This window comes from Callospermophilus lateralis (assembly GCF_048772815.1).
Source record: "Callospermophilus lateralis isolate mCalLat2 chromosome 11 unlocalized genomic scaffold, mCalLat2.hap1 SUPER_11_unloc_3, whole genome shotgun sequence".
NCBI classification, from domain to species: Eukaryota; Metazoa; Chordata; class Mammalia; order Rodentia; family Sciuridae; genus Callospermophilus; species Callospermophilus lateralis.
In genome coordinates, this window is record NW_027510155.1 from 5,699,734 (window position 1) to 5,707,084 (window position 7,351).

Consider the following 7,351-nt stretch of genomic DNA (forward strand, 5'->3'; position numbering starts at 1 on the left):
ACCCTTGAACAGATACTATATTTCTTTCTTTCAAAAATATAGTATTTGTTTATTTATTAATTAATTTATTTATGATATGAGGGATTGAAAACAATGGGGGTCTACCATTGAGCTATACCCCCAGAATTTAAAAAAATTAAAATTGTAGATGGACAGAATATCTTCAATTACTTAATTAATTTTAATATTTCTTTTAGTTATCAATAGACTTTATTTATTTATATGTGGTGATGAGAATCAAACCTAGTGCCTCACACATGCTAGACAAGAACTCTACCTTTGAGCCCAAACCCAGCCTTTATTTATTTATTTTTATGTGGTGCTGAGGATTGAACCCAGTGCCTCATGCATGCTAGGTGAGCACTCTGCCACTGAGCCACAAACCTGGCCCACTGATCTTTCAATTCTCTGATGATGTTAAGCAGTTTTATATCCTGTGGTTTTCACAGCTGCAGGTAATTTACCTGGAATACCTTCCTTACTCTTCACATGCAGATCTCTTCTCATTCTTCAAATATCTTAAATGATACTAACTATATTAGTATCTCCAAGCACTTTTCTTGACTTGGAATCATATTTGACACTTTTATTGTCTGTCTTCCCAACTAAACTACAGGCTCTGAGGGAACAGGGACAATATTCTGTTTACCATTGTATCTCCAATTCACAGTGCAATGTTTGGTGTCTACTAGACCATCAATGGATAGTTTTTTTAAGTTTGTGAATGGGGATTTTTTTCATGGGATGTTTATAGACATTTTTCCCCCCAAGGGATATGGTTTCATGGACATTGAGTTTGGAAAACTTTAGAGTAAACAGTTAAAGAGATTTCTTTACTGAAAGACTTTCTGGGGTCTTAATACAGATTATCTATTACTAGTGGACTTAATACAGATTATCTATTATCTTAATACAGATTATCTACTACTAGTGGACTATGAATCTTAAATGGGGGTTATTGCTTGTAGATTTCCTTCTACATATTTGGCCCTGAACAACTTCTCCTCCTTCTCTTTCTTTTTCTCCCAGTGCTGGGATGGAACCCACAGCTTTGCATATGCTAGGCAAGTACTCTATTGCAGAGATACACCCCCAGCCCTTGGAACTTCTTTTTTGAGGGGAATATCCCTTAGGACTGGTGTTCTGTGGTTCCTCATTCAGAATGTAATTCAATGTAATTCAAGGTTCATCTTTTATAGATAAGAAAACGGTGGCCCAGGAAGAGTTACTGACTTGTGTAAAGTTACACTGTGAGCTTTTGTAGGAATCAGGTCTTTCATGAAAGTCTAAACATTTATGAATGTCTATAGCATCTTTAAATGATTAACCAAACCAACAGGGAAAGTTATGTATAGAATTTAGAGATGAGTGTTTTGAGTAATCTATATCAAAGAATCTGGCCTACTTTGGAAATTTCCATTTTTTTGTAGGTACAATAAATCTGATTTTTATTACACATCTTAGTTTAGAATCACTTTTACATTCCTAGACAAAGAGATGATACAAATAAATATCAACTGTAAAACTCAGAGCCCCAAGTATTGGCATATTCTTTGTCTAAAGGTAGCCAAAGAGAAAGTCAAGATCCACAGTAACTCCAAAGAGCCATAAAGCCTGATGCCTGCCCAGGATCACTGCTTTCATAAATAACCCCAAAAGCATTTCATTCAAGAAACAAAGGCAGGGAGAGAGGTGCCTGATTTCTGAACAACACAGGACAAAACCTTGCACGACAGACAACGGCCAGGCCCGCCATTCTCATCAAGTTCCCTCTGAGCATGTTCAGTATGGCTTTTAGAGTTCTTTAATAGCCCCAATTTTGTCCGCTGATGATATTCAGATGATCCAAGGTTGTTCACAGTGAGCCTTGACTTCAAGTGGGAAATGTGAGGCAGCACTGATATCTTAAGTTCACAGGGAATCGACACTTCTCTGAAACTTGGCAACAAGTCTACATTCAGTGAAGAAGGACTTACAAGAGTCAGATGGAAAAAGCAAAGAGCAGCCCGTGCCTGAGCTGCAGAACACTCTGGCGCCCTTGGTCGTGGAGGTGCGGGTGGAGCAGGTCAAGCAGCATGCGGGCCTAGACGGGAACAATTCAACCTTGCATCAGAGTCTTAAGAAAGTGCTTCATGCCTATGATTTGTGGCCTTGGGTTCTGAATCCAGGGGTCTGGGAGACGTGTGACTTTAAAAAATAATGAAGTCAGATACACTCTGCTGATTAGAGCAAAAGGGGGTCTGGTGAGGGTCGCATACATAGTCTCAAACTCCTCCTCCCAGATGGTCTTCCTAGATCCTGTTCAAGAGCTGCTTTCAGACTTCACTAGCTGCCGCTGGTACAAAGGCCCTGTGCTGTCCTGGAACATAATAGCATAAGTGCAGACATGAAAACCTGGTCCCTTAGCGGACCTGGTATGTCCTCTACACGTCGGGCTCAATTCACAACCCAAAGCAGCAGCATTCCGGTGGCAGCAAGTCATTTTGCCATCTGCTTTTATTCAAATGTTTATTCTCTTCATTCTGAGAGAAGAAAAGCACCATAGACTGCTTGGAAAGGGACAGCTTCATCTCTAAGCGAGTGTCCTTTCACTTAGTTTCCACAGACCACCACATGACACAGCTGAGCACAAAGCGAGCTTGTTTTAATAATCACACCTGTCAACGCGGCTTTTTTCTTCTGCCTTCTTGGAAAAATTCTATGGATCACTTAACCACCCTTGGCCACGACCACTACCTTGAACATCAGTATTAAGGTACACTGTTATCTGCAGTTACCAATTCTCAGATTTTTTACATAAATTTTCAGTCTACAGAATTCAGAATAGCTTTTAGGAAATGTGGTGAGAGAGAGACACGCGTCGCCAGCAGACAACCATCTTGGGCCACACACCTCATCACCTGGTTCTTATTCAAACCAGGAAACTCTTAGTAAATAAGAAAGAAGCAGGAAAAATAAGGGGAGGACCCATTATGTTCTGGGAACTTCTGAACAGGGCCCTGGGTTCAGAAAGAATGGTTACCAAAGAGGAGAGAGGCTGCAAAACAAAGACACCTCCATTTTGCAGAATGTGAAGACATTGCACTTGGTACCTCCTAATCCCCATGTGGTCTGATCCAGAAATGTGCCCTGGGAACTGAGCAGCTGAGTTAAAACATAACTCAAGGCCCACCTCGGTTGCTATATTCCTGAGGCACTGTGCCAGCAAGATGCGCCAGGGCGACAGACCTGGGGACTCATCCTGTCCCCTCAGGCTTGGCTCATGGACTCAGACACCCACGTGGGAGTGCTTTCAGCCTGGATTAGTCATTCAACGGGTCTTTAACACAGACAAAAGGCAATAACTGCACATTAGTGTATTTCTAAAACTGGGCAAGTTCTTGGTCTCTGTCTTTCTTCAGACACACACAGACACACTCATGGGCGCTGCCACGCTCACACACCCACACAAGCTGCTCTTGAAGGGAAATGAGTAACATTCGCCTAGTGACCAACATAAAACAAAACTCTGAACTTCAATAATAGGAAGAACAAAAACTTACAAACCAAACCAGTCTATGTAAATGGGAATTCTGAACTCTCTCCTCTGAGCCATTCAGGAGCAAGCCGCTCCTCGCCAGCATCTTAAGCTCTGCCCAGGAGGAGCCGCAGTGCCAGGATTGGGTGCACTCCCTGCTGAAGGCAGGCAGGATCCAATGCCTCTGTATGTCTTCACTCACCACTGTCTGGGTCTTATGTCTCCATCTCTACATCTGCCTACTCACTCTCCTGCTTTCTTGGCCAATACAGAACAAAATGGGATATTCAAAAGTGCCACCAAAGTGCCAAAAGTGCCACCTTTCTCCAATGCTAGTCCCATCAGAGAAGACAGAGCCTCTCCCACAAAACAGGCCCATGACAGAACACGCTCCTGAGGTGGAGGATGGCCCTACAGAAGGACACTCAGAGGATGCATGCACGGGAAAGATGGGGACAAGTGAAGAGTAATGTGACAAGGTGGAAGGACGTGGCATCAGCTTACAGATCTAGGTCTTTGACAGGATCATCATGGTTTTGAGGTTCTAAAGAAGCTGTTTCCCTAAACTCTCCAAGGAGGCAAAGGGAATGTTATTTCTATTGCTTCTGACATTGAATCCTTCAGGAGCAGACACTGGAAGAGTCGTCCTCATTCAGCAGACCCCAAAGGCAGCTCTACTTCTTACTGAGGGGCATGGAAGCAAGATTACTGATCTCACCTCCTGGGGCTTAGGTTCAAATGAGATTTCTTGTTTTTTTTTCCCTATAAGAACAGGCACCTACTCAAGTTTTAGGACTTTCACTTTTCAACCTTGTTGTTATTTTATCCTGAGGCTCCAAAGACATGGTCCTGCTAAGGGGACTCCTGACTCTGCCCTATTGTTCAAGAAGAAGAGAACCCAATGTGAAGAACAGGCTCAAAAAGGAGAGGGGAGAGGGAGAGAGGGCAGGGAAGAAGGAGGAGAGGGAGAAGTGAAGCAAGGTTATGGTCATTCTCTTGCTTTCCACTTCGACTATCGCACTTTACCTTACCCATGCATTTCTGAGATGCTAATTAAAGAACGTTTCCCAGAGAAGCTGAGTGCCAGATTAGGACTAGCACATTCGACCAGATTAAGTTGGTTACTCTGCAAAGAGGCCATTGCTTCTCCTCAGGGGAACAGTTCTGAGTTTGGCTCAAGTCCTCTCTGCAGCTTTGTGCTCGTCTCTTTTCTCAGAAGGCAATGCTGCTGTCATGCCCTGGGAGAGGAGGCACCGGCCTTACTTGGGAACCAGCCCCCGAGACTGTGGATACAGTTGAGATGCAGGGATTCCTGAGGAGGAGGAGGAGGAGGATCCCGACTTCCTTCCACTCTCGGGCCTGGCCTTGGATTTCTTATTTGCAGTGCTTTCAAAGGATGATGCATCCACCTGTATCTCATCTTCATCCTGCAGAGCTGCATCCAGTGCAGCCTGGACCTTGGGGGCAATGGTTGGACCCTCATAGTCTCTGGTGGTCCGGCTGGGTATGTCCAGCTCTAAGAGCACAATATTTTCTGCCCTGTATTGGGTCTCTGGACGAATCATCATGGACATTCTTGCGTGTTGGCTCAATGGTCTCTTGTATCCCACCGCGGAGACTATCTGCTTCATCATCTGCTGATTCTCCAGTCTGGTTATAGGGTGTAACTTCCAATGATCTTCCTCTTCATCAAAGAAGGATCTATTCATAATTTTACTTTTTTCCTCCAGAGGGATAAAGTTTTCTATAATAAGATGCTTGAGCTTCAGCTCCCGGGTGAGCTCCTTCTGCGTCTGCTCCAGCTCCTGGCGCTCCTTGATGTGCTCTTCTTGGAGGTCGTGGATCTCGGCCTTCACTGCCTGAAGCTTGGAGGAGAGCTTTTTGAGTTTTTTGGTCTTGATGCCCACCTCTTGCTGCAGTGAGCTGTACGTCTCTTTAAGTTCCAAGGTCTCCTCATCTCGACTTTCCATCTGTTGCTGGATTTCTCTTTCTCGACGTTTCTGCTCTGGAATTTCCTGCCGTTTCTGTTCCAGTATTTTCTGCTGTTCATTTGTATGATCTACTATATTTTTTCCTCCAACAAGTAGTTTACTTTCCATGGCCTTGATTTTGGCGCCCAGCATCTCAGCAGCATCCTTTTCCCGCCGCAGGTCCTCCATCTTTTTCTCCTTCTCCTTCAGCAGTCTCATCTTCTCCTCTGCAACCAAGCTGTGGTCTTCCACAATGGCCCGCTTCTCAGTCTCCAGTTTTTCTTGCTGTTCCCTCCAGTAATCATCCTTATCATCCCCTTCCTCTTCACTCTCTTCTCCCTCCTCCTCCTCCTCTTCCCCACCCCTACCACTGCCACCACCTTCCCTCGGCTTCTCTCGCCGCTTCCTCCTGCCAATCGGAGCGCTTTTCAAGCTGGGCCTTGAGCCGAGCAATTTCTTCCTGAAATTCTCGAAGGAGGGCATCCTTTGGGTCCTCATTGCCCCTTGGCTTATTCTAAATGTTTTTGGCACGGTTGGCATATCTCAAGGTGGTCAGGGTCTCTTCCACATTGTACGAGGCAGGTCCCACATTGGCTACCATCACAGTCTTGGCGTTGCCACCCAGGGAATCTTGGAGGAGTCTGGTAAGCTTTGAGTCTCCATAGGGAATGTGAGTGCTTTTCCCGTCCACCAGGGCAGAGATGACGTTACCCAGGGCTGACAGGGAGAGGTTGATCTTCGTTGCCTCCTTCAGTCTCTCCCCTTGTGCCCCGGTCTTGGCTTGCCGTTCACTGCCAGCAAGATCCACCAGGTTCAGCTTCCCCACCCGGATGTGGTTCTCAGCATCAAGGCCCACCTCGCTGCACTCAATGGTGATGACAAAGATGGCGTGGGAACGCGAGCTGTGCTCGTTCATGTTGGTGGCCCCGACGGAGCGGTTCTGGTTCCCCACGTCCATCACGTGCTCTATCTCCTTCACACTCTTGGTGACAAAGGAAGACAAGTCCTTCACATACACTCCTGTGTCAGGCCTCTCTTTGAGCTCGAGCCGTTTGGTCTGGTCTTTCGAGAGCAGGTCTCGGATCTCCTCCTGGTAGATCTCTAAGTAGGAAGCCCTGACGAGGTACTGCTGATTCTGCGAGCGAGAGATGTGGGTGAAGATGTGGTCAAATGAGTTGGGAATGACACCTCGTTTTTCAGGGTCACCTCGGACTCCTTCCATAGTGTAGGTTTTCCCAGTCCCAGTTTGTCCATAGGCAAAAATTGTCCCATTGAAACCTTGCAGAACAGAGTCCACGAGAGGTCGGAACGTCTCATCATAGAGTTCAAACTGCTTGGCGTTCCAGTCAGAGACTGCATCAAAGGTGAAGGTCTTGGGCATTTCATGGGTTGTGCCTTTGGGGTTCTTCACAGACACCTGACCCAGCTTCACATCCACATCCACCACCTTGTCGTAGGAAGCGGCTTTTTCCTTGCCATTCCTGGGCCTACAGCGAACCACCACCCCAACTGACTCTGAGCTTTTTAACTTTGACATGATGAGCTCTGACTGTGTCAGTCTCGAGGGCTGTAAATCCAAAATGTCTCAGGATGCTAAGGTCCTGCGGCCCGAGCCAACAGCGGGCGACGGCGGCGGCAGTGGTGGCGGCGGAGACAGCGGCAAATCTCGGCTCAGCCATTCCCCACTGCCCCGCATGGGGAGAGACCGCGGCCACCGGAAGTTTCCATTTTTGATAAAAATACCACAATAGTTTCTCAGATCCTATGCTTTAAAAATGCTACCATACCTCCACCCATGCCCTAATCAAAACAAAAGCGCTTATAATTTTGTTTATCTCAGCTCTCTGGGATGTGGAGGAATCAG

At 46.0% G+C, this 7,351-nt stretch overlaps 1 pseudogene; it reads right to left on the bottom strand.

Moving 5' to 3' along the window:
• Positions 1-4,776: 4,776 nt before the first annotated feature.
• On the bottom strand, positions 4,777-7,024 carry LOC143386018 (kinesin-like protein KIF3B pseudogene; annotated as a pseudogene).
• Positions 7,025-7,351: the final 327 nt, after the last annotated feature.